This window comes from Manis javanica, chromosome 4 (assembly GCF_040802235.1).
Source record: "Manis javanica isolate MJ-LG chromosome 4, MJ_LKY, whole genome shotgun sequence".
Taxonomy (NCBI): Eukaryota; Metazoa; Chordata; class Mammalia; order Pholidota; family Manidae; genus Manis; species Manis javanica.
The window spans coordinates 172452549-172474771 of record NC_133159.1 but is presented as its reverse complement, the minus strand read 5'-3'; the positions used below and the strand labels follow the sequence as shown (position 1 = coordinate 172474771).

The 22223-nt window shown below is 44.7% G+C and overlaps 1 long non-coding RNA gene across 2 annotated transcripts in view; it reads right to left on the bottom strand.

Moving 5' to 3' along the window:
* Window positions 1-22223, bottom strand: part of LOC108384754 (uncharacterized) — a 52837-nt gene that overhangs the window by 4719 nt on the left and 25895 nt on the right. For both annotated transcript variants that reach the window (XR_005055543.2, XR_005055544.2), the window contains one exon: window positions 614-733. This is a non-coding gene — a long non-coding RNA (uncharacterized lncRNA). The remainder of the gene's footprint in view (window positions 1-613; window positions 734-22223) is intronic.

Sequence of the window (22223 nt, the reverse complement as noted above, 5' to 3'; positions counted from 1 at the left end):
GCACCTTGATCTTGGACTCGCCAGCCTCCAGAACTGTGAGAAATGGTTTGTTGTGTATAAGCCACCCAGTCCACGGTATTCTGTGACAGCAGCCCACATGGACTAACAAAATCAATTTTCCCTATCACAGATTTGCTACTTTTGGGTCCAAAATGACAGGATAAAATGAAAGTATCCCCAGTACTTAGCTAAGACCTGGACTCACATCCTGTACCCACCACTACCCCTTTATGTAGTGGTACATGAGTCTCATAATCAACCTGGACTTCAGTTTCTCCCACTTCTAGAATAGGAAAACATATAGCATCCCACACAGGATCGTTGAAGAGGTCAAATAGGAAAAATCCCATGAATCTCTTCTGTGAAGGAAAAGGTGTTAATTACAGTACTGCCGCTGGTGTTTTTACCCTCACGGGATCACAGGGGACTGGACACCATATTTGACAGGGCCATTAAAGTCCAAATCTAGGCATCAGAAAAATCCACTGCTTTCATTGAAATGTCATAGTGTGGCATTTGCTTATTTAGCTTTGAACTTCAGAAATATACTTGGGTCAAACTAAAAGATTCTTGGATAATGTACAGGATTTCCCGCTGCATCAAAGTACCTAACCTTTTCTTAATTCTTCCTTAACGAATACGGTTGAGTATTAATCCACCTCCATGTGCACTGTCCTTCTAACATCATGCGAGACTGGCACTTTTTCACACATGTAGGGGAGCTCAGATCTGCCTGTTCAGACGGAATAAGAACATTACATAAGAAGAGATGGCAGTAAAGCTGTAACCACACTCTCACCCTTGCATATGACTGAGGCAGCCTACATAATCTGTCTAGTTCTACTTTTCATTTCACTCTAGAGCTAACACAATCAGGTCAGCAGCAACTTTCTTAGCAAAAGATAACGCACAACAATGGCAGTAGCTCTACGGCAGGATTCAAGCTTCTAGGGCTTGGGAGCACCGCCTGAGAGAACCCAGGTTAATATTTATGTGTAAAGTACCTAGAACAAAGCCTGGAACACAAGAGGCATCATGTACGACAGAGGCTTTCACGTGAGCTGTGCAGAGTAAGAGGCCCACACCTGGCACCCTGGAACTCTGACCTCCTTCTGTGCCTTGCCAGAAAGGTCTGGGGTCCTAAGAGAGTGTCTCTTGCTCTAAGTCTCTTGGCCATTATGCAGAACTTGCTCCTCAGGCCTCCTGCAAACAGACCCTCCGCAGCAATCCTCCAGGCCCCAAGATACTTGTAAATACTTGGGTAAATACAGTACCACTTGCAAATCAGGACCTGGCTAATTACAGGAAGTCCCCCATGGGAGACAGTACAGCACACAGAGCCAGGGTTTTGGAGTCAGAATCAAGCCCAGACACAGCCAGTTGCTAACTTTGTGATGTTGAATAAGCTGCTTGACATTTCTGAGCCTCACGTTCCTTGTAAAGAGTAGCTATTCGGCATCCCCAAAATTTTTGGTTCATCAAATACTTATACATAATTTGCTAACTGCTTACCGAATATCAATGTATTTAATTCTCTGAACAAGAACCTATGATGTAGGTACTATGATTATTCTTATTTTGTGAATGTGGTCATCAAGGCACAGAGAGGTCAAGCTGTATGCTCAAAGTCACACAGCTAGTTAGTGGCAGAGGCAAGATTCGAACCCAGGCATTCTGACTACCACCATCCTATCTAAACTTTAATAGTCAAACAAGGAGCTATCATTTATATTTTTGTTTAGGTGGAAAATTTGTAACACACAGTAGTAGTGAGAACTTCATGTACCCAGCACACAGCTGAAACAGTTATTAACAGTCCGCTATTCTGAACAAAGAAGGTTTTAATTTGCATTTTTCTTAAGTTGCAAAGAAAATTTTTTGTCATTCTTTTTTATCTTGCTTAAAACATCGGCAATTTTAAGTAACTTCTTTTGGTTTCCTTGTACAATCACAAAAATAAGACAGTCCTTACTATTTCTGTACAGTACCTGTACAACATGATTTTGTACACTACTTTGCACAGCTTCCTAGTACTTAGACTTGATTATTTCATGGAATTTCTCAGCCATCTTTCAAGACAGGCAGTGAGGCTGCTGTGATCCTATTTTACAAATGGTCAAGGGAAGCCCAGAGAGCACAGAGAAGCCACCCCAGGTCACATGCCTCATCAGTGGCGATAGATATCAAAACGCAATTTGATTTTTAAAGTTTTCCATTGATATATTCTCTGGACACCAATATACAGTGGAAAAAATAATGGGTTCTGGAATTCGATAGACTTGAGCATAAATCCTCATTCTTCTTACGGGCCTACCACCTTACACAGTTCACTCTCTCAGCCTTCGACCCCTCATCATTAAAATGAACGAGTAATACTTATGTCACAGGTTTATTGCAACAATTACATTTTAAGTTATCACAATATGCTATGTAAAATATAATACAAATATATGTATAGAATTTGTGTCATCTATATATATCCATGTAATCAATATATATGCGTATGTTAAGTGTGCATGTATGTTTGTGTGTGTCATCCAATACCATGACAGACCCCTTAAACCAGACACCCATTAAACCTAGGTTCCCTTCTTCTCTTCTAGAAAGGATCAAATAAAAGAAAATCCCCTCATTACTCAGTAGTCAACCGCAATACTTCCAAATCTCTCCAAACCTTGTCAGCATTAAGAAATTCACCAAAAATCCCTGGATGCTTTTATTCTTCTCCAAAATTGTTTACCTATCTGGTTCTCAGTTGCCCCATCACCCAGAGGATGTCCTAGACTTGTTCTGTTACATAATGAAACTTCCCTACTTTGGGCCGGATGGCACAACGCCTGGCACAGAGTTAGCATTCATCATATTACTGTTGAATGACCAAATGATGAGATCACCTAAGCATCTAGTGAAGTATATGAATTATGACATTTTTCAAGAAATTTGTTATGATTCTTCTCCATACAGATGAAAGTAATTTCAATTAGTTTTTTCAAGTTATAATAATCTGGACACCTGCCTGAATGAATAGAGGATTATAATATTGAACCAATATATTGATCACCTTATACAAGCAGTTATTTTTAAATAGAAGAAAAATTTACAATTTGACTTTGTGTCTCATAGGCTATTTAGGCTAGTGCAATAGGCTGAGGTTTCTTGGGTTGAAATCTCCTGTTTTAATAATCTAATGCGGACAGTTAAAGTAAAATGACATGAACCAGGCCTGGCCTCATTATTTCACTGCTTGGGGCCCCTGTGCCCTGCATCAAAGAGACATGTCCTGATTGAGATCCTTGACAGGGAGATTTCTGCCATCTCTATCACTGTCTTGGTGGATTTGGGCCAATGATAAATTGGTGATTGCTAGAAACCAAAGCTGACCCCACAGCTACACTGTGAGATTCTTCTCACTCACCCTGCTAGCTGTAAAACAGAACCAAATACCTCAAATATAAAGTCAGTAACACTTGAGAAGTGGCTGATAATACTGGGTTCTGAGGGTCCATAGCAAGCAGCTAGTGAAAATTCCTAGAGCATTTGTTTGCAAGAAATAGAAACTCATTTCGGCTAGCTCACAATATGGGAAATGGATTATAAGGTTACACAGGGCTTGCTTGCAACCTGCTGAACACAACCGCAACCCCAGGACGGACTGGAGTTGAAAGCTGGGGTGCCGTCAGGAACTCAGGCAGCTTCTGTCTGTCCCCCAGGGACCACATATCACCTACTCTCTGCTACACATCAGCCTCATTACGCTCATCCTGCTGACCAACTTTATTCATCGCCACTCACATGATACCTATGATTAAAGTCTCAAGCCCTAATCCCCACAACCTTTCAGTTCCGTACGCCATGTCTAATTACTTCGGTTTTTATGTTTCCACTCCCAGTTTCTAAATCTCTCCAAAATTACCTGACTGATTCTGTTCTCTGCTATCACCCAGAACCCCATCAAAATGACCAGCTGAAACTACAGTCTTCTCGCATAGACACAGTCTGTATGTTACCTCTATTTGTAACTCATTACTTTAACTTCTGCATATGCAGAAATAGTGGAGTCAAGGTATTTTTAAAGTATAGTTTATTATACAGCAGTAATATGTGTTCATTTTAGAAAAATTAGAAAGTAAAAACAAAGATACAAAGACTCATATTCCAGGAAATTCTGTGTATTGCCTTTGCATGTATAAATATAGTTACTGTTTTTACAACATGATATTTTATTGCATGTATTGTTCTATGACCTCTTTTCACTCAGTAACATAGATGAGCAATTCTTTTAATTCACCATCCATTCAAACTAAAGCAAAGGAATTTTAGTGAATAGTTATTGAACATCCAACGTGTGTTTTTCTATGTCCTAGAGCTGTATTAGCTTATTCACCTTCACAATTCCATGTGGCGGGAACCGTTATGATCCCTATTTTGAAATGAGGAAAGCATTTGGGTAGACCCTTGGGTAGAGGGCTTGGCTAATCGGTCAGCCAGTATTTTAACAACTTGGATAAAGAAAGCATTAAAAAAAAACGCAGATGTCTTTACGATAAAGTAGAGAGGATATATTTTTCTATAACGCTCTTTAATGTTTTCTATATAATATTTTCTGATGTGTTCTCTAATGTTCTTTAACGTTGTTATATACTAAAATGCTTTAATAGGTAAAACTGAGGATTGTATTAGATTAAATGCATTCACCATCCCTCGTGTGACTCAGTGGCTCAAGGCAAAAGTCCAGAGCAAAGGGTCAGTCTAGGAAAGAGGTCAAGGGGAGGGAGTCAACATTCTCATGTCAAGCTCAGAGGTTTGGGGGAAATGAAGCTCACTGTCATCTATCACGACTCCCTTACTCCAGAGCTCCCATCCCTCCTGATGGCAGAGACAAGTAAAAATGGCCAGTTTAGGATAACTTAATTCTGTTCCTGTTTGTAACATTTCACTTTGAGATTAACTCAGCCTCATTCGCGTAAATATCCAGTCAACTCAAAGGCTGTTTCTTCTCTCTCTCAAGGGGCCACTTCTTCATCCTCCTCCCCAGCACAGTATCTGGTGCAGAGCCAAGCTGGCATATCCTTGGGGCAGCACCCCTTGATGTGCTCTGCTACCACTGGCCCTGCACGTTCCTGGGCTCGTGTGCACTTAGGTGTGGCTGATGTCACTGTCCTTCTCGGGCGTCCTACTGGCATCTGCGCTGAAGTCCCTGTGGTCCCCCAGATCACCAGGTCTCTGTGCTTTATGGTCTCTTGCTTCCTTGCCTAGACCACAAGCTATGCCAGGACACAGCCGCTCTCACACCTTGGTGTCCTCTTGCCGGGACAGACAGGAACTCTGGGCCTTGAGGGACCCTCTTCCCTGGAAGTGAGGTTCCACCACTTCCAGACCATGGCAGACATAGTGGGGAAGTGTGGGGGTGAGCCAGGCTGTGCTGAATGTCCCTCAAACCAAATGGGGTTTCTGTGAGGTTTTCTCGTGCCCATCTCCTGTGGCAACGCTTTTGGCTCCCTCTTCTTATCTGGTGGAAACTTCCCATAAGTCATTTCCCTCTGCCTGCTGTGCATGATGACTTTGACCTATCTGATGAAGCCTGGCTCTTTATATGCGAAAGGAAACTGCAAGGAATTCAAAAAACTCCTTTCTCTCTTCACAAAGCCTGTTTCTCCCTTGCTGTGGATTCAAAATGCCATGTTGAAATTAGGACCTTAAAACTGACTCCATTTTCATTGCTTTCTGCTCTAACAAGTTTCTTTTTCTCCAAGACAATGGAAGCTCCAGCAGCAATGACTGACTCAAAGTGGGATAAATTGAGGTGGTTTTGCAAAGGTATGGGAGAGACATAGGGAACTACATGGAACAGTGCAGTGTCCTGGGTTGGTAACAGTGCAACCACTAGCACCTCCAGGTCCAAGATCTGATGTTGGGAGGGAAGGGTCACCAAATGCAGAAAGATGAAGTATGTAGAGAGAACTAGTAACCTTCAGTTAGGGTCTAGCAGAGTCAAGGCAATCAGGGAAGGAGCCAGCCAGAGAAATAGATATTGGCATTACTGTCTTCCCTTCTTTTGATCCCCAGCTGGGGCACCCCATTGGCCAAACCTGACTGGACACCGGAAACCAAGAAGTCCATCGAGATAACCCAATGGGTCAGCTCCAGGATGGAAAAGAGGAGAAGGTTAATGCGTCAGACAACAGGAGATACCCACCCAGAAAGCTTTTCCCTGGAAATAGAGTGGGGAATAGATCAAGGGCAAGGGTGTATAAAAAAGAAAATCTCATTGGTGTTTTTAAGAAATATTATATCCCTATAACATATGTCTGTCTTACCCACAGTTTAATTTCTGTCAGTGTCCATCTAAGTATGTATTTCAATTAAGTGCCCACTATTTTGCAAAGTGCTCCGAAGACAAGGACACGAGCTAGCCCTGAGTGTTTCCTGTTAGCCAAGCACTGTGGAAAGACTTTTTGTCAAGGTGATTTCATCTTCAAAATAACCTTGCGGGGTAAGTATTATTATTATCATCTCCATTGTACAGATGGGGAAACTGAAACCAAAGGAGTTAAAGAATTTGTCCAAGATCACACGAGCCAGTCAAGAGTCCACAGAAGGTCTAAGACCAGGCTCTCTAAGAGGGGCAGGGGGCTGGGGCAGAAAATGAAGAACTGGAAAGGCCACATCTTACTTAGCATCAGCTGCTTCTAAGTCACAGCCGTTTGGATCTGTCAGGAAGCTTTCTCAAGAAAAGCTTGTAAGCCACGTTGAATAGAAAAGGTCCCCATTTTTTTAACCTAAGTGTGCACTTAGAATTTTTCATTCAGTTTGAAAAATAGGTGAGACAAACACACCAAGAGCTTCCAGTGTGCAATCTTTGCTAGACTGTAATAGAAACCCCAGCTCCCTGCACCCATGGCTGTCATGTTTGGCAACAATCTTTACAGGGTTTACAAACCAAGAATGTCTCAACTGACAACCATTATGTTTGTAAGTTAAATAATAATATGAGGGACTATTTGTGGTTACCAGCATCAAGTAAGTATCAGGCGAAGAACTGTACATATGTTGTATCATTCAATCTTGACAAGGACCCTGCAATTTACATATATAACATTACCCATTTCACAGATGAAAACGCTGGGTTCAAAGGCATGAAATCACGAGACTGACGTAGCACAGTAGAAAACAGCGGAGCTAAGGACTCAACTTTGGCTTCTCTGACTAAAAGCATAAGCTTTTTCTGCCAAAAGTGGAAGACTTTCCCCCACACAACTCTTGGGATTCTGGTCATTCAAACCAGAAACCCAACGGAACAACCTATTCTTCCTGGTCAGGTACCGGAGATAATTTAAAGATAATGCATTTTGCATTGCAGGCTGTTCACCAACCATCCAAATATTATGCTTCCTAAAAGCACCATGGATACCTTTAGAACACCAAACAGAGGAAGAGATAAGCAAAGTCAAGAGCAAGACAGCATGTACTCGGAAATGGGCTGGTGGAAAAACAAACAAGCTGCTGAAAACGAATAGGAAGGCAGAGATTCAGCTCGGGAAATGCTAAGAGGTGCCTCGGTCTGTTCTTTTTCATACCTGATTTACAGAGGAAACATTTTTAAAGAGTAGCTTCAAAAAAATGGGTTCTACTTGGTGAAACTCCAAGGGCAGTATTAAGCAGGTACATTGTATCATCCCGTGGGCATGTCTCCCGGTCCCAGGTACTACCTTCTCCCTTTGCATCCACCATCCCCCCCTTTCTGGATGTTTCCTCCATCCCTCTCAGCACAAGCAGCTCACAGACTCCCTGCACCCATACCTCATCTAGCATTTTAATTGCAGTGTGGGAATAAAGTCTGATCAGACAAGACGCTGAGAAGAAGAAAGCCCATGGTCACATACTTCCGTAGGCTCTGCCCTTTAGTAGGTTTATTGTCAACCCTTGAGCCGTGGCTCATGTCCCCACCTTTAGCTGTCTCAAGCCCAATCACACATTCTTTTAGACGTTCCTACCATGACTTCTAAAGATATAACAAATTAGACAGTTTACACTTCCCAGAGACGTACGGCCAAGAGACGTCTCCATTTCTACACAGAGCTTAGGAACAGGTGTCCCAATTAGTATGTTCCCCACCTTCCTGCAAAACAGCTGTTTCTCCCCTAGGATCCCCACTCCTGGTAAGCAGCACAGCCATCGCCCTGAGGGTCTCTTGGGTCTTGCTTTCCCTTACCCCACCCCCACCCCCAAGTTAAGGCATCAGCAAGCCGCATCAACTGCCAGACCCTCCGGATCCCGCTCTGCTCTCTCCATCCCCATTCGTGCTCACCTCCACTGATGCTGCCACCTCTCACCTGGCCTCCCTGGGCCCCCTGGCTCCCTCCAGTGGCAGTTCGCAGAAGAGCCAGCCTAATCCTCATAAAATGGAAATCCAAGCACGGCATCTTTCTCCCAGCTTTCCGTTGCTTCCAGAAGAAAATCTAAAATCCTGGACATTTCCCAAGAGGGCCTGCCTGACCCGGCTCGGGCCTCCCTCCAACTTCACCTCATGCCACTTCCTCTCCCTCTGTCTCCTCTGAGCACACTGGTGTGTGTTCTCCCCCTCAAATACTCCAAGCCCTTGACTGTCATCTCAAAGCCTGTACAACTGCTCTTTCCTCTGCCCGAAACACTCACTCCCCAGGTTCTCTTTGAATGCCTTGTTCTTACCCTTCAGAGCTTAGCTCCCAATTCTTTTGCCCAAAAGAGCCTTTTCCTGCCACCCAATCCAAAAGGTTGTCCTCGACAGTCAATCTCTGTCTTTCTTGTTGATTTCCCTGCTGGCACCTTTCACAAACCACAATTACTTCACTTATATATTTACTTACTGACTTTATTATTCCCACTGTACCTTAACACCTATTATAGAGTCTGGGACATAATGAAACAAAAAAATGAGTGTTGGCTGAAGAGATGCACAGACACCCTCCTAGGGCTCTGATAAAGCAACACATCAGCGTGACAGTGAGGAGAGAAAAGTCACAGCCTTGTGTGCGAAAGCCAACAGCCAGTCAAACTTATAAAAATATGCTTTCAAGCCTAAGTTAAAAATCCCAAAAGATATTTTCTAATGGATTATGCTGATCTGGAGAGCGAGATGCAAAGAAAATAAACACATTTAATTTGAAGCAGATGGAAATCTGGTCAGTTCCCCCACTGGTTTACTTGACTTGGGGCCCTTGAAGAAGCATTTCTTCTCTTTAACATTTTATGAGTGTTCATTCTTAAGTGCCAGGCTGTGCTCTCCTGGAGGACATCCCCAGCTCCCAGGCGGTCGGTCACTTGACGGCCCTATTTATCTTGACAAGGCAAGGCTTCATTGAGCCCTGCAGGCCCACACTCATTTGCATACCTGCCTGGGTCTGGTAGATGGTGATGCAGAGCTCCAAGTTTATAAAGAAGTGTCCCAAGGCAAGTCAAGTGCTTCAGTTAGGATCCTTGAATAGGGCACTGGAGACATGTATCATAACATATTTAGTGAGTATAGATTTCCTTAATGTGCCAAATATGCCTTAAGGTTGTCTGTTCAAATATTACAACGTGCTAGGAAAGTTGGAGGTATCTAATGATCAGACACAGAGCAGATGTTCTTTCATGCTTAAGAATTTTGTTTTCCTAAAAACCTGCCCAAGTCCTTGGAGCAGCACATGAACTGTCTAAGCTGGGTCTTCTCAGGAGCAAGAGAACCACTGTAAGTGAATAGAGGCTTCGGGAACCACAAATTCAAAAGCCAAGTTTAGGCCCATAAAAAGTATTCACCTTTTTCAGGTAAGGATCACCACCATCCAAAAGACAAACAACAACAAATGTTGGCGAGGTGGTGGAGAAAGGGGAACCCTCCTACACTGCTGGTGGGAATTTAAACTAGTTCAACCATTGTGGAAAGCAGTATGGAGGTTCCTCAAAAAACTCAAAATAGAAATACCATTTGACCCAGGAATTCCATTCCTAGGAATTTACCCTAAGAATGCAGGATCCCAGATTCAAAAAGACATATGCACCCCTATGTCTATCAGAGCACTATTTACAATAGCCAAGAAACGGAAGCAACCTACATGTCCATCAGTAGATGAATGGATAAAGAAGATGTGGTACATATACACGATGGAATACTATTCAGCCATAAGAAGAAAACAAATCCTACCATTTGCAACAACATGGATGGAGCTAGAGGGTATTATGCTCAGTGAAATAAGCCAGGCGGAGAAAGACAAGTACCAAATGATTTCACTCATATGTGGAGTATAAGAACAATGAAAAAACTGAAGGAGCAAAACAGCAGCAGACTCGCAGAACCCAAGAATGGACTAACAGTTACCAAGGGGAAAGGGACTGGGGAGGATGGGTGGGAAGGGAAGGATAAGGGCATGGAAAACGAAAGGGGCAATACAATTAGCATGTATAATGTGGGGGGTGGGGGGGGCACAGGGAGGGCTGTGCAATGCAGAGAAGACAAGTAGTGATTCTACAGCATCTTACTACACTGATGGACAGTGACTGTAATTGGGTTTATGGGGGGGACTTGGTGAAGGGGGGAGTCTAGTAAACATAATGTTCCTCATGTAATTGTAGGTTAATGATACCAAAAAAAAAAGTATGCACCTTTTCAAAATGTGGGTGTCATGGAGAATTTTCAGGTTCCTGTCCATTCTCAGGGAAGACAGTTCGATGACTGGCATTCACATGAGGTTTCCAACAGGGATGCTGCTACTTTTAAATCCTAACCATCCTCTTTTAACATCACCTCTAGAATGCTGGTTTTCAGATTCGATGTTTTTAGTTTTCAGGGAAAAAAGTTAAACCCACTAGAGACGTTCTTACCACTGAGGGCTCCTGCTGAGGAGCTGACCACAAAAATGCCAAAGCAGAATGATGCTGTTTCCTGAGCCTTATGGTAGCAAGACACTCTTGATGGATCCCAGACCCAAGCTTTGTGGGTACAGAAGCACCCGCCTGACTTGCTGCTCTTTACTGACCAGTTATCACTGTGAATCTGGGGTTGATACTACATGTCCCACCAGTCTGACTCTCCCTTCTTCATAGTTACTGTTTTGAATCTACTGTCTTTTGTTGCCCCCTACCTTCACCCAATACTTGGCCACGCACCCCTCCATCCCTCCCTTCCTCCTCTCCCTCCATCCATCCAGTATGGATTGAGCATCTACCCCTTGCCTGATACAGTGCTGTATGCGAGCGGTACATTGGTGAACAAGATCGAGGTGATAGCTTCATGGAACATAAAATCTAATAGGGGAGATAGGTATGAAAATGGACTATTTATCGCACAACTGGTAATTACTAAAATGGAGAAACTTGAAAGGTCCTGGGAGCCAGAGGCAGGCCCGCATCTGAGGGCGAGAGATTGGGCATGCCCCGGTGCCACAGAGGAAGTGCCAAGTAGGATACCCCCAGGAGGGTGGGGAGTGCAGGGAGGGGATGAGGCAAAGTGTCACACTCCAGGCAGAGGGGAAACAGCAGCCAAGTCACAGTGCTTGCAGCATTTCCAGGGCATTTTTACAGCACTCAGGGTCTGGGTAGGGGGAGAAGATGGAGAGGCAAGCAGGGTCGAGTCAAGAAGGACCTGTGAGTCTTGCCAAGGGGAAGCCTTGGATGTTTGAGAGTCACTGAAGAGCTGTGTTTAATACTCTCCCAAAACATAAACAAATAATTGATATAATGTGGGGGGGAGGGGAGAAACAGAAAATACAGTTTGATGTGTGGTGTATTAATTCTTCATCATAAAAATGAAATACTAGCTCTTAGATGTTTCCTGACCTCCTCTGTAAGATCCATTTCCTTTCCTGCGCATGTGTGTGCACACACGCATGTGTTTAATTCTTTGGGGTCAACACTGGAAGCATAATATGTGGAACACCTGTTCTCCATTTGTGGTTCTGCTTGGGAGATATTCCCACCCTTCTGCCATGACTACTGTATGAAAGTTTGCAAGAATAAGTTGACAGCACCATTTTACTTTCTTTTCAGATTAAATAATTTTTCGTGAAGTTGAGAGGTCCAGTTCAGTTCCTTCTTCTTAGACCACCTGCTGGCCCACTCATCTAGGAGTTGTTGAATTGCTCAGAATGTCACACCTGATGGTGTTTTTTTTTATGTTTAGAGTTCCCCGTGAGAGGAAGAAGGACAAAAAGCAAGAGGATCTGTCTGAAGACCAGCCTTGCCTCATGGCCAGGTGCTGCAGAGAAGGTGCCTGGCCCCCTGGGCACAGAGCGAAGGAGACGGGACGCGGGAAGGCTACTGACGAGGGCCCCTGTCTCAGCAAAACAGGACCTCGAAAAAGTGCCAAGGGTAAGTCCAGCCCGGGGCTGCAGGCCCAGTCCCTGTGCATCTGTGGGCACCCTCCAGGTTATGAGATGGGGTCCCGGAGCTGGAGCCTCCTGGAGCGAAGGCAGAGCTGAGTGATAGGATGCAACAAATAGGAAAGGCATGAAGGTTGCAAACAGCAAGTCTGCAGAGCTACTGCTATTCATGAGGGAACTTGTGGCTCAAAAGCTCCGATTTCCATGAATAGGTATTATCTGGTGTTGAGCCAAAGAGAACTTTTTCCAAAACCAAAGGCCATTCATGCCAATTAGCTCCAAAGCCACATTCTATGTCCTGGGTCCCAGAGAATCAGCCTCATCTTCTCAGTGAGACAATCTGATTCTTGGAAGGAGAAGTAAACAGCACCTTTTCTGGGAGATGACTTTGTTCTGGCCAAGGGTCCACAACCCCTGTCCCCATTCATTGCATTTCTACTGCCAAGGTGGGTTCTTCCACACCGGGCTGTCTCTAAGCCCAGCAAAGCACATACCTCAGCCTCAGGTACATCCCGTTAAGGCAGGAAACAGCCAGTAGCCAACGAGGTATCTCTTTGACTATGAGGACAAATCACTCAGTATCGATGACAGCTGTCTTCAGAACAGGGGGCAGTGGCCATGGGGCTGACACAGGGTGACAACTGAGCTGGCTAGAAGGATGTCTTCTTTTTTCTCCTTCAGTGAATTCCTTCTCCTTTTCCTTCTCTCTCTGCCCTTCTCCCTACCTAACCTATTACCTAAGGAGTGACTTATCCTTGTGTGTGGCTGCCAAAGCCCTAATTTACCAACCCTGAGTTAAACATATGGAGCAGCCTGCACTGTCTGTGCCCAGAGAGCTGGGAACGTAGAGACCAGTCATCTTTGCATTTCCATCTCTTTCTCTAGCTAAAGAAATCAAACCTTTTACAAACATTTACATGATGTTTCTGCCAAGTGTGCCTCATTGGTAGAGGGGGAAAAAAGCAAGTGGATGTTTTTAAGGTGAAAAGTTATCTGGAAACTTCATTTATTAAGTGGAAGATGCAACCCTTTCTGATAATTAGCATGGAACTATCACTTACTCCAAGTGCTAAACAGAGTGACAAATTGCAGTTGCCAGAAGGAGATACATAAATTCTCCTAAATACCTCTAGAGACCTCTTCACACATAATCAGAAAGGTTTTTGGTTATGCAAATGCTGCTCAGTTTTTGAAAAATCACAGTTTCAATTCCCTGAAAGGCTTCTTGATTTTAGGCACATCAGGCCAATGAAAGCTGTGAAGATGCAGGTAAGAGGTAGCTTGGAAAATGGGTTTTTTTACAAAGCTGGGGCTTCTTCCGCAGGACTGAAACTCATAATTGAGGAGAACTGTCGGGTAAGGAAAGAGAGGAGAGAAGAGAAGAGAGAGAGCAAAAGTAAGAGAGGGGAGACCCTTTATCTTAGGACCAAGGCCTTGGCCTTGACGCAAAGCAAGTGCAGAATCTCCATTGCAGACAGAGTCCAGAATGAGCTGTAAATTCCAAAGGCATGTGGGAGAAACTTTGGGACCACCCTGTCTCCTAGCTCAAATGTTTCGGAGGGTGTGCACGTGAGCCTATAGCTCTCCAAGCACATCCACACAGCCACACTGATTCTTCCCCTCTCTTCCCACCTTCCCAAATAATGATCCTCACCTGTTCTGTTTAGAGAGTAAAGCCCCTTTGCCTTTTTTTTTAACCCATTTCATGAAGCAACCATTTATACAAAGTCAGCTAAAGGACAAGAACTTTAGGGAGCACGTAGGATACAAAAATGGATTCATTCTTCAGTTCAGTGAATATTTGTTGGTCACCCACTCTGTGTCGGGCACTGTTCCAGGTGCTGAAAATACCTCCATGAATAAGACTGATAAGGAGGATCAAAGACACTACTGTAGCAAATGCATTGAGGGGCCCTATTCCATTCTCCAACTCATCCCCAGCCTTCCAGACGAACGTCAGAGGGAGGTGAATTTGAACACCACTCCCACCCACTTATGGTCCAGCCTGGCCAAATAAGTCATCTCAGAATGCCAGTGCTTGCTCCCTAAGAAAGTAGTGTTTTGGAAGCTTTGGAACATTTATCCTGGGAGCCTGCAGTTCAACATCCACAGATTGTACCCATGTGAGCCCTTCTGTTTCTTATTTTCCTTCACTTGAAAGCGTTAGGATTTTCTTCCATTTGGGGATTTCTACCCAGGTCTAACCCTGCAAGACTCAGGAAATTACAAACCAAGTTTTCCAACAGATGCTTTGACCAGCATCAGACAGTCCTACACAGCTGCCAATGTGCTCTCACTGCCTCTTGCAAGCCTGACTCATGAAAGAGGCCCAACGTGGATAGCCCTGCTTGCTTGTGGAATGCCCAGCTGCAAAACTGAGGTTAGCTTTCAGTGCCGCATGAGGCACTCCTAAACCATGGCGATTCTGCCAGGCCAGAGACCCTGGCAGGAAATACCCATAAATGGAAGATGTGAAGACTGAGAGTGGAATGTGTGTGTGCGCTTGTGTGAGAGGCGGGGAAGGGAGGAGAGAAAGATTGAGAAATGTTTTTCAAAAAATGGGTTTGCTTGAAAATGTGTGGTTTCCATGGAAATTTTTGGAACCTCAGTGCAGAAAATAGCAGGGGTGACTATATCTGCAGAATCTACAGTCAGTCCCTCGCCAGGAAGCCATGTGTTGTATGAAATCTAAACCACAACCCTTGCCTATAACTCGCCTCTGCTCGGGAGTATCTGGGGAGATTTGGAAAACTGCAGATCAAAAGGAGAGCTTGCTGACTTTGCCAGAGTCAGGAAAGCACAGCATTCAGACCACTACTGGGTAACTGCTCATCCTGCCTAGACATGCTCACAAGTCTAGATGGTTTAGCACAGCATGACTTGTTTTGTTTCTGGAAGGAACAGATGATTGAAAAAGAAAGGAGAGTAGATACCGCAAAGGCTCAGAGAGAACAAAGGGTCTGCCATTTACATGCATGTGGCTTTGTGCAACTAGTCCCATATTTTGGTGCTTTGACTTTTCTGCTGTGTAAAATGGAGCTGATCATATGGAGAGCATCAAAGAATCAGCAAGCTGGAAAAGATCTTAAAGGTTGTAGTCTGACCACTAAGGACCTGACACATACTAGAGGCTTATAACTCTAATTTGTCCATGAAGTCATTAAGTGAAGGAACCAGGATATGAAAGTATGCAGGATCCTGCATGCAGCGGTTCAATCTGTGCTTAAATACCGCCGCAACAAAACCGTTCGCTGAGATGGGTCACTCAGTCTCTGGCAGCCGTGGCCGTTGGTGCTATGTGCAAATCCAAACCCTCGTATCCAAATCTGTTTCTTGGAAGCCTCCGTCACTGGTTCCGAATCACCCACTGGGGCTGGATCAAATGAGTTTGATCCCTCTCCTACATGGCGGTCCTTCAGATATTTGAAAGTTACTACCATGTGCCCCACCGGGTCCATTCTTCTTCAGTTTAAGTATTCACACCTCCTTCAATCATGCCCCAAACAATAGAGTCTCAGGGTTCTAGTTTTCTGCATCATTCCCAGAACTCTCCTCTGAATAAGCTATAGTTTGTCAGGTGCCCTTGAGCTTAATTCAGGGATTCAGCTGTAAATGGACCAGGAGGAGAAACATGCATCTGTCCCCTTCTTGTTCCAGATCCTATGTCATTGATGTAGGTGATGCTTTGCTAGTGTATATGCTGGCTCAGGGAAGAGGTGCTCAAGGACAGAAACTCCTTGGGTTTTCTCCAGCTCAGAAAAAGTTAAACACATCAGGTAGCAAAAGAAATGAGATTGCTTGGAAACGTGCAGTTTCCATAGCAATTTTTGGAATCTTAGTGCAAGAATAGTGGGGGCCATTGTACCTGAAGATTCTGCAGCTTCTCCCCAGTTAGAAAGCTACATGTTTGGTGATGATAGCATCAGAGACCCAGGCCATTTATAGCTTTCTGCTTCTCCTTATCCTCATGTTCACAAAATAGCTGCTCACCTCTCTGCATCGCATCTACATTCCAGGCAGGAAAAGGACAGGTGGGTAAAAGTAAAAGGAAAGGCAGATTCTAGCTGACCACAAGAAAATAACTTTTCTAGGTACCCCTTCCCCAACAATAGACTTACACACACACACACACAGTGGAAAATCTGGGTTAAAAAGTAATTTACTATTGGAAATAAAAGTTAGGTTTTCTTTAAGGAAGGGAAACTCTAATAATCATGACAGCCTGAATTCTGGATCTTATCAGAAAAGTAGGCTGGCCTCCTCTTAATGGGAGCAAAGCAGATGGACATCACTTTGTGACCACAGCCATGTCTCTTTCTTTCTTGAGGTTTCTTTGATGTTCAGTAAATTGGCCTTTGTGCTCCTGGACTTGATTAAAAGCATATTCCTCAGCCCTCCTCCTGACACAACTTTCATATGCATCAAGTTGTGGGAACAGCTTAGACTGTGGGTCTGAAATGACACCTTTCCATGCCTCTGATTCCAATCCCCAACTTATGTGTAGAAACCATGTGAGGGATATTCTGGACTTCATTTCACAAAACAGCAGGCTTTGGAATCAGCCTTGGTTTCATCCTAGTTTATAGCTTCCAGAAAACTAGTGAGCTAGTACAGATGAGCCTCATCTCACACACTGATGGCAGTGCTATGTTAAATAGCACAGGGTCTGAAGTGGAGGATTTGACTCACAGCCCCACCAGTCCCTAACCTGGGTCCTGAGCCAAGTCCTTTAACTCCTCTGCACCATTATTACTTCCCTGTGTGTAGTTTTCTATTGCCATGTGAATTACCACAAATGTAGCACCTTAAAACACATGCTTATTATCTCATAGTTTTGTGGATTTGGAGTTCAGGCGCAGCTTAGCTGGAGCCTCAGGTCTTATCTGAGGCTCAGGGTCATTGACAGAATCCATTTCCTTGAAGCTGTAGAACTCATGCAAGCTTGCTTCTTCAAGGCCAGCAGGACTTGAGTCTAACCTCTCAGCCCTCTCTTAAATGGCTCACCTACTTAGGTCAGGCCCACCCAAGATAAGCTCCTTATTGCTGAATTTATATCAACCAATTAGTGACCTTAATTACATCTGCAAAATTCCTTCATCTTTGCCATAATGTAATATAATCATGAGTGATATCACGTTCACATGATAGTGACAGTTCCTGCCCACACTCAAGGAGACCAAATTGTGCAGGGCATGCATAATAGGAGGAGACTTTGGGGGCCACCTTAGAATTCTGCCTACCAAACCCTATGAAATGACGACACAAATAAGACTTATCTTAGATGGTTTCTTCGAAGATTAAAAGAGACAGCGAATATAACAGTAAGTATGCATCAGGCAGCAGCTGGTAGAACTATTTTAGCTTTTGGAGCCTGAGGTGCATCCCTGCATTGGAATTTTTTAAAGCCCCAGCAGATTCCGACATACCGTCAACACGGGGGTGAGAACTGCTGTCAGAGCCAAACCTTGATAGTTTCTCAATGGTCTGAAAGCTAAATTCCCCTTAAAAAGAAACTGCTAAAGACATGATAAGATAAAAAGATAAGAGCAGCAGTAAGTATTTTTCCATTTACTTTCAGCAAAGAGATTGAAATTCAACATACTTCACACCTTTTCAAGCTGCTCTCCCAGGTTGGGGCTGCTGCTACTTTTAGCAGACAGCCTGGCTCTGGGTGGGCAATAGCTGGGATAGTATCGAGAAAAGATTAAATTGCCCACATTTCCAAGAAAGCTGCTGGTGCTCAGCATGTTTTCAGCTTGCTCATTCAATATTTACTCTGTCACCTACATGCATTAAGCGCCTACTATATGCCAAACTTTCTGCTGAGTGCTGGGGCTTCCAAGTTCAGTAGAACCCAAATTCTGCTTTTAAGAGCTCAGAACCTAATGCCAAGAGGCAAAGATGCCTTTCCTGCACCAGAGAAGAAGTGCTTTCAGGATTGAGGGCATGCAGCTAATTTTTATGATGTAGTTATTTTTTTACAAATGTTCTCAATCTTTTACGACTCTGTATATCTCTCTCTATGGTTTAATCACTTCCAGAGAGCAACCTCTTTCCAATTCCCCCTCCTTCTCCCCAGACCAAAATCCTCTTTCCAAAAAAAAATACAAGCTATTAATTATCAAGGGTAGAAACCTCAGCTTGCCAAAATGTCAGCATTATTTCAAAAGGAAAAAGAGCAACATGAAGCCCCATCCTCTCTTGTCGCAGCCCTCTGAGTCCCCCAGGTCCTTCTCCCAGACAGCGGGCCCATGGCACACCCTGGATGCGTTCTAAGTCGGCAGCTCCTTCTCCCAGCGGGACCCGTTGTCAGTGCAGAAGTCACACACTTACCTGGACCGAGCTTTGGTAAAGCCCCATGGAGCCGGATTCCTCTGTTAAGATAACACTGAGCCAGTGGCAGCCATTGGGGACAGAGCACCATGTAGTCTGGTGGTGTGAAATTCAGACTGGGGGACTTTTCCCCCTGAATATCACACCTGCCTACAAAGACCTAAGATGCAATCTGAGAGGCAGTTCAGCTGGAAGGAACCCAAAGTTCCTGTTCAGACAAAATCCTCTTCAAACTCCTCACCCGCTTTCGTTTATCTTATACATATTTACAGAGATTTACTATGGGCAAAACATGGAGCTAGGCTGTGCCAGTCCACCGCCACCCCACAATCACCAATGAAAACTTATCAGAATCCCAGTATGGACTCAAAAATTAAGTTTTGGCAGGTCCCCAGAAAGAATCACTCAGAGTTTTTGTTTTTGTGTTTTTTCCAAATACCTACTCTGGAATCTTGGGAGAAGTGCTATGCTAAGCTTACTTCCTTCTCTATTTTTTAATTTGGATATTGGAGCAACACTTTACCGCTGGGAAGTATTGCCGGGAGCTTCCAGGACCCACATCAGCAAATAGCACCCAGGTCCCCCACCCCGGAGCTCCACAACATCAGCACCTAAAACCTGGGAAAGAGGAATGAGCAGCCCCTCAGGCCATGGCTGGCCCAGTAGAGGAAAATGTCAGAAAATAAAACCTAGAGATGGAAACTTGCCATCATTTACCCCTTCAGTGCATATGTGGGGGAGAATTTATAACTCTGTCCAACATCGTCAGGAACTGAAATTACACAGAACTGCATCACACCCGGGAAAGCAGGCCAGCAGGAAAGTGAATGATTAAGGGACACGATGAGATCATTGACTCTAATAATCGGGTTGTTCCCTTTTTTTCATAGAAATGAGCCTTGTAGTCCTAAATTGGTTTAAAGGGCAGTCACACATAAAGTCTAGAATATGGACTGAATGATTTCAAAGTCCCTCAGAACTCTAGATTTTTGTAATTGAATTAGGCCGGCCAGCCCGGGCATGGTTTGTTTAAGGCTTGGCCATGGGCCAGTTGTCTACTTGCATATAAATTCTGAAGTTGCTGAGAAAACTTCAGAGCGCTCATTTCCATTTTGGAAACCAACACTTGTCTCCTTGCAACAGGGGGTGTGTGGAAACACCAACGCAGGGGTCGGCAAACTGCAGCCCATTAGACCACATGAGGCCCACCACCTGTTTTCTATGGCTTGCAAACTAAGAATGGTTTTTCTATTTTCAAACAGTTGAAAAGGAAATCAAAAGAGTAATATTTTGAGATACATGAAAATGGAAGTCACATTTTGGTGCCCATAAATAAAGTTTTATTGGAACACAGCCACGTTACATGCTGCCTATGGCCTACTTTTGTGCTGTAACAGACATGTCGAGTTGTTGCTGCAGAGATCACATGGCCCACAAAGCCTAAAATATTTCCTAGCTGGGGAAATATTAGAGAGGATTTTTTGCTGACCTGTGCACTAAGGCAAAAGAATAATTCTGCACCAGTGCAGAAAGATGAGAGGGTCCCATAACTTATTCTTTAATTAGCACAATTAAATGACCCTGTTGGAGCCCCTAATGATCTACTCTGCTCAGTTAAATGCTCAGAGTGAGAATCAGCCCAACTCATGAGGCATTAGGGAAAGCAGCTTACCAGTCATGCCCCTGGCAAAGAGAATTACCTGCCGTGCTTATCACATTCCAGAAAAGCAAATCAGAATATCACCCTGGCTCAATCTGTCTCCTAACAAGAGCCTTCATTCTTGGCTCTGTGTTGAGGGTCTGCTTCCTTCTCAGCTACACCAGACTCTTCTTGTTATGAGAAGGGTGGGGTCAAACACTGGGGAAGAAGTCAGGTTGGGGCGTGCATGGATCCCACCGCATGGGTTTCTCTCCTCCTCTCCTTGGAACAGACTGGAAGCTGCCAATCCCCCTGGCACCTGTTTATCCACCATTAGTCTTGAATCTGAGCACCACCAAAGCTGTAGGACAAAGCTGGGAAGCATCTCCTGCAACAGCAGAGAGTTTCCGAATGCATGCATGACATGAATCTTCCAAGGATCGCTTTGCCTCCTCTCCTTTGCAAACTGACAAGTGAGGGTAGGAGCTGAGGAAATGGGGTGCTGTGGCTGACAATGACCAAGGAGTGGAAATAAGTGGTTTCTAATCATCCCCATCCCCTCTCAGCCCTATCACCTCCTGCCACCACGTAAGACAGGGCAGGGAGAGAAATGAAGCCCCAAACACCCGCCATAGTGCATTGCAAACTTTATCAGGGCTCCCTCAAGGGAAACAGGAGGAATCCTCAAAATCAGTTTTTCTGATGTTCCAAATGGTTTTTCCCACCCCAAGGCACCTCTGTTCCTCTGCCTTGCCCTGAATTTCTGCCACATTTCCACTGAGTGAGACAGTGTGTCTTCTCCCCGACCACGTCACCTTGTGGCTAACAGGCTCATTTTGCTTTGTGTGAGGGAGACATATTTAAAAAGCTTGATGTTAATCTCACCATTTCTCCCCGCTGTCTTAAAATCTAGAAATGGCTTTCTTCAAACCATAATTGCTTGCTCATATGATGAACTCCTGTTGAGCACTTATGACATGACATGCAATCTATATAAATGGATAATCCGTGCAGATGGATAAAAGACAGGCCCTGTTCTCACAGATCTCGGGGTCTAGTTGGGATATGATCAAGTAGAGAGACATTCATAGTAAATCAAGTCGGGGACACAGACCCTTGGAGTAAGTGGCATGGATGCCCAGGGGAGAGGAGCTTACTCTGACTGGAGAGCCAGAGCTTATTCTGGTGTTGGAGACACTTCACTGGAAGCCAAAACCAGAGCCCTGAAAGATGCATAGCAGTAAAGAGAAGACAGGAGAGGAATGGAGGTGGGGGGCAGTGATCCAGGCAGGAAAGGAGGCACGTTAGCATCACGCTGTCGCTCCTTAAGGGGGGGCTGTGGAAACGCCTTCCTTGGGACAGAGTCACCGCTGACACTACATGTGAATCCAAACTTAGTGCAAGAGAAGATGGCAAAGAGACGTCAGCTTGCTGGGTGTTGCTCCACCTGGAAAGGGGGACATTTGGCTCTGAGATCCCTAACGGCCTCTGGATTTTGCTGGGCCCTGTGTCTCTTGCCTGCCTCCGGAACTGCTCTCCCAGTGCATGTCAGGCATCGCTGGGGGCAAGGCTGGAAAAAATAAACCACCACACATCTTTGTTTCCTGCTGTGTAGGAGGCAGGAAATGGCCTAACCCCCTAATCGGGATGAGGTTTCTGTGGCCTGTCCAGCCGCCTACTCCTCAGCACTCCCACCCTCCCAGGGGTCTCAGCCAGAGAGGAGGACACCCTCGGCTACCAGCAGCCAGAATCCATCCACTCCCACCGTGGTGCTGACCGCATCCCTGCCCCTGTGGGCTGTGAAAGAATCAAGATGTGCCTCGAGACAGCCTTCAATGAGCCTCCTCTGCCGACAGCGCCAGCCAAGGGGGCCTGGGGTGGACGCGATGGTCAAGAACGTAGGCTGGGCATCACTG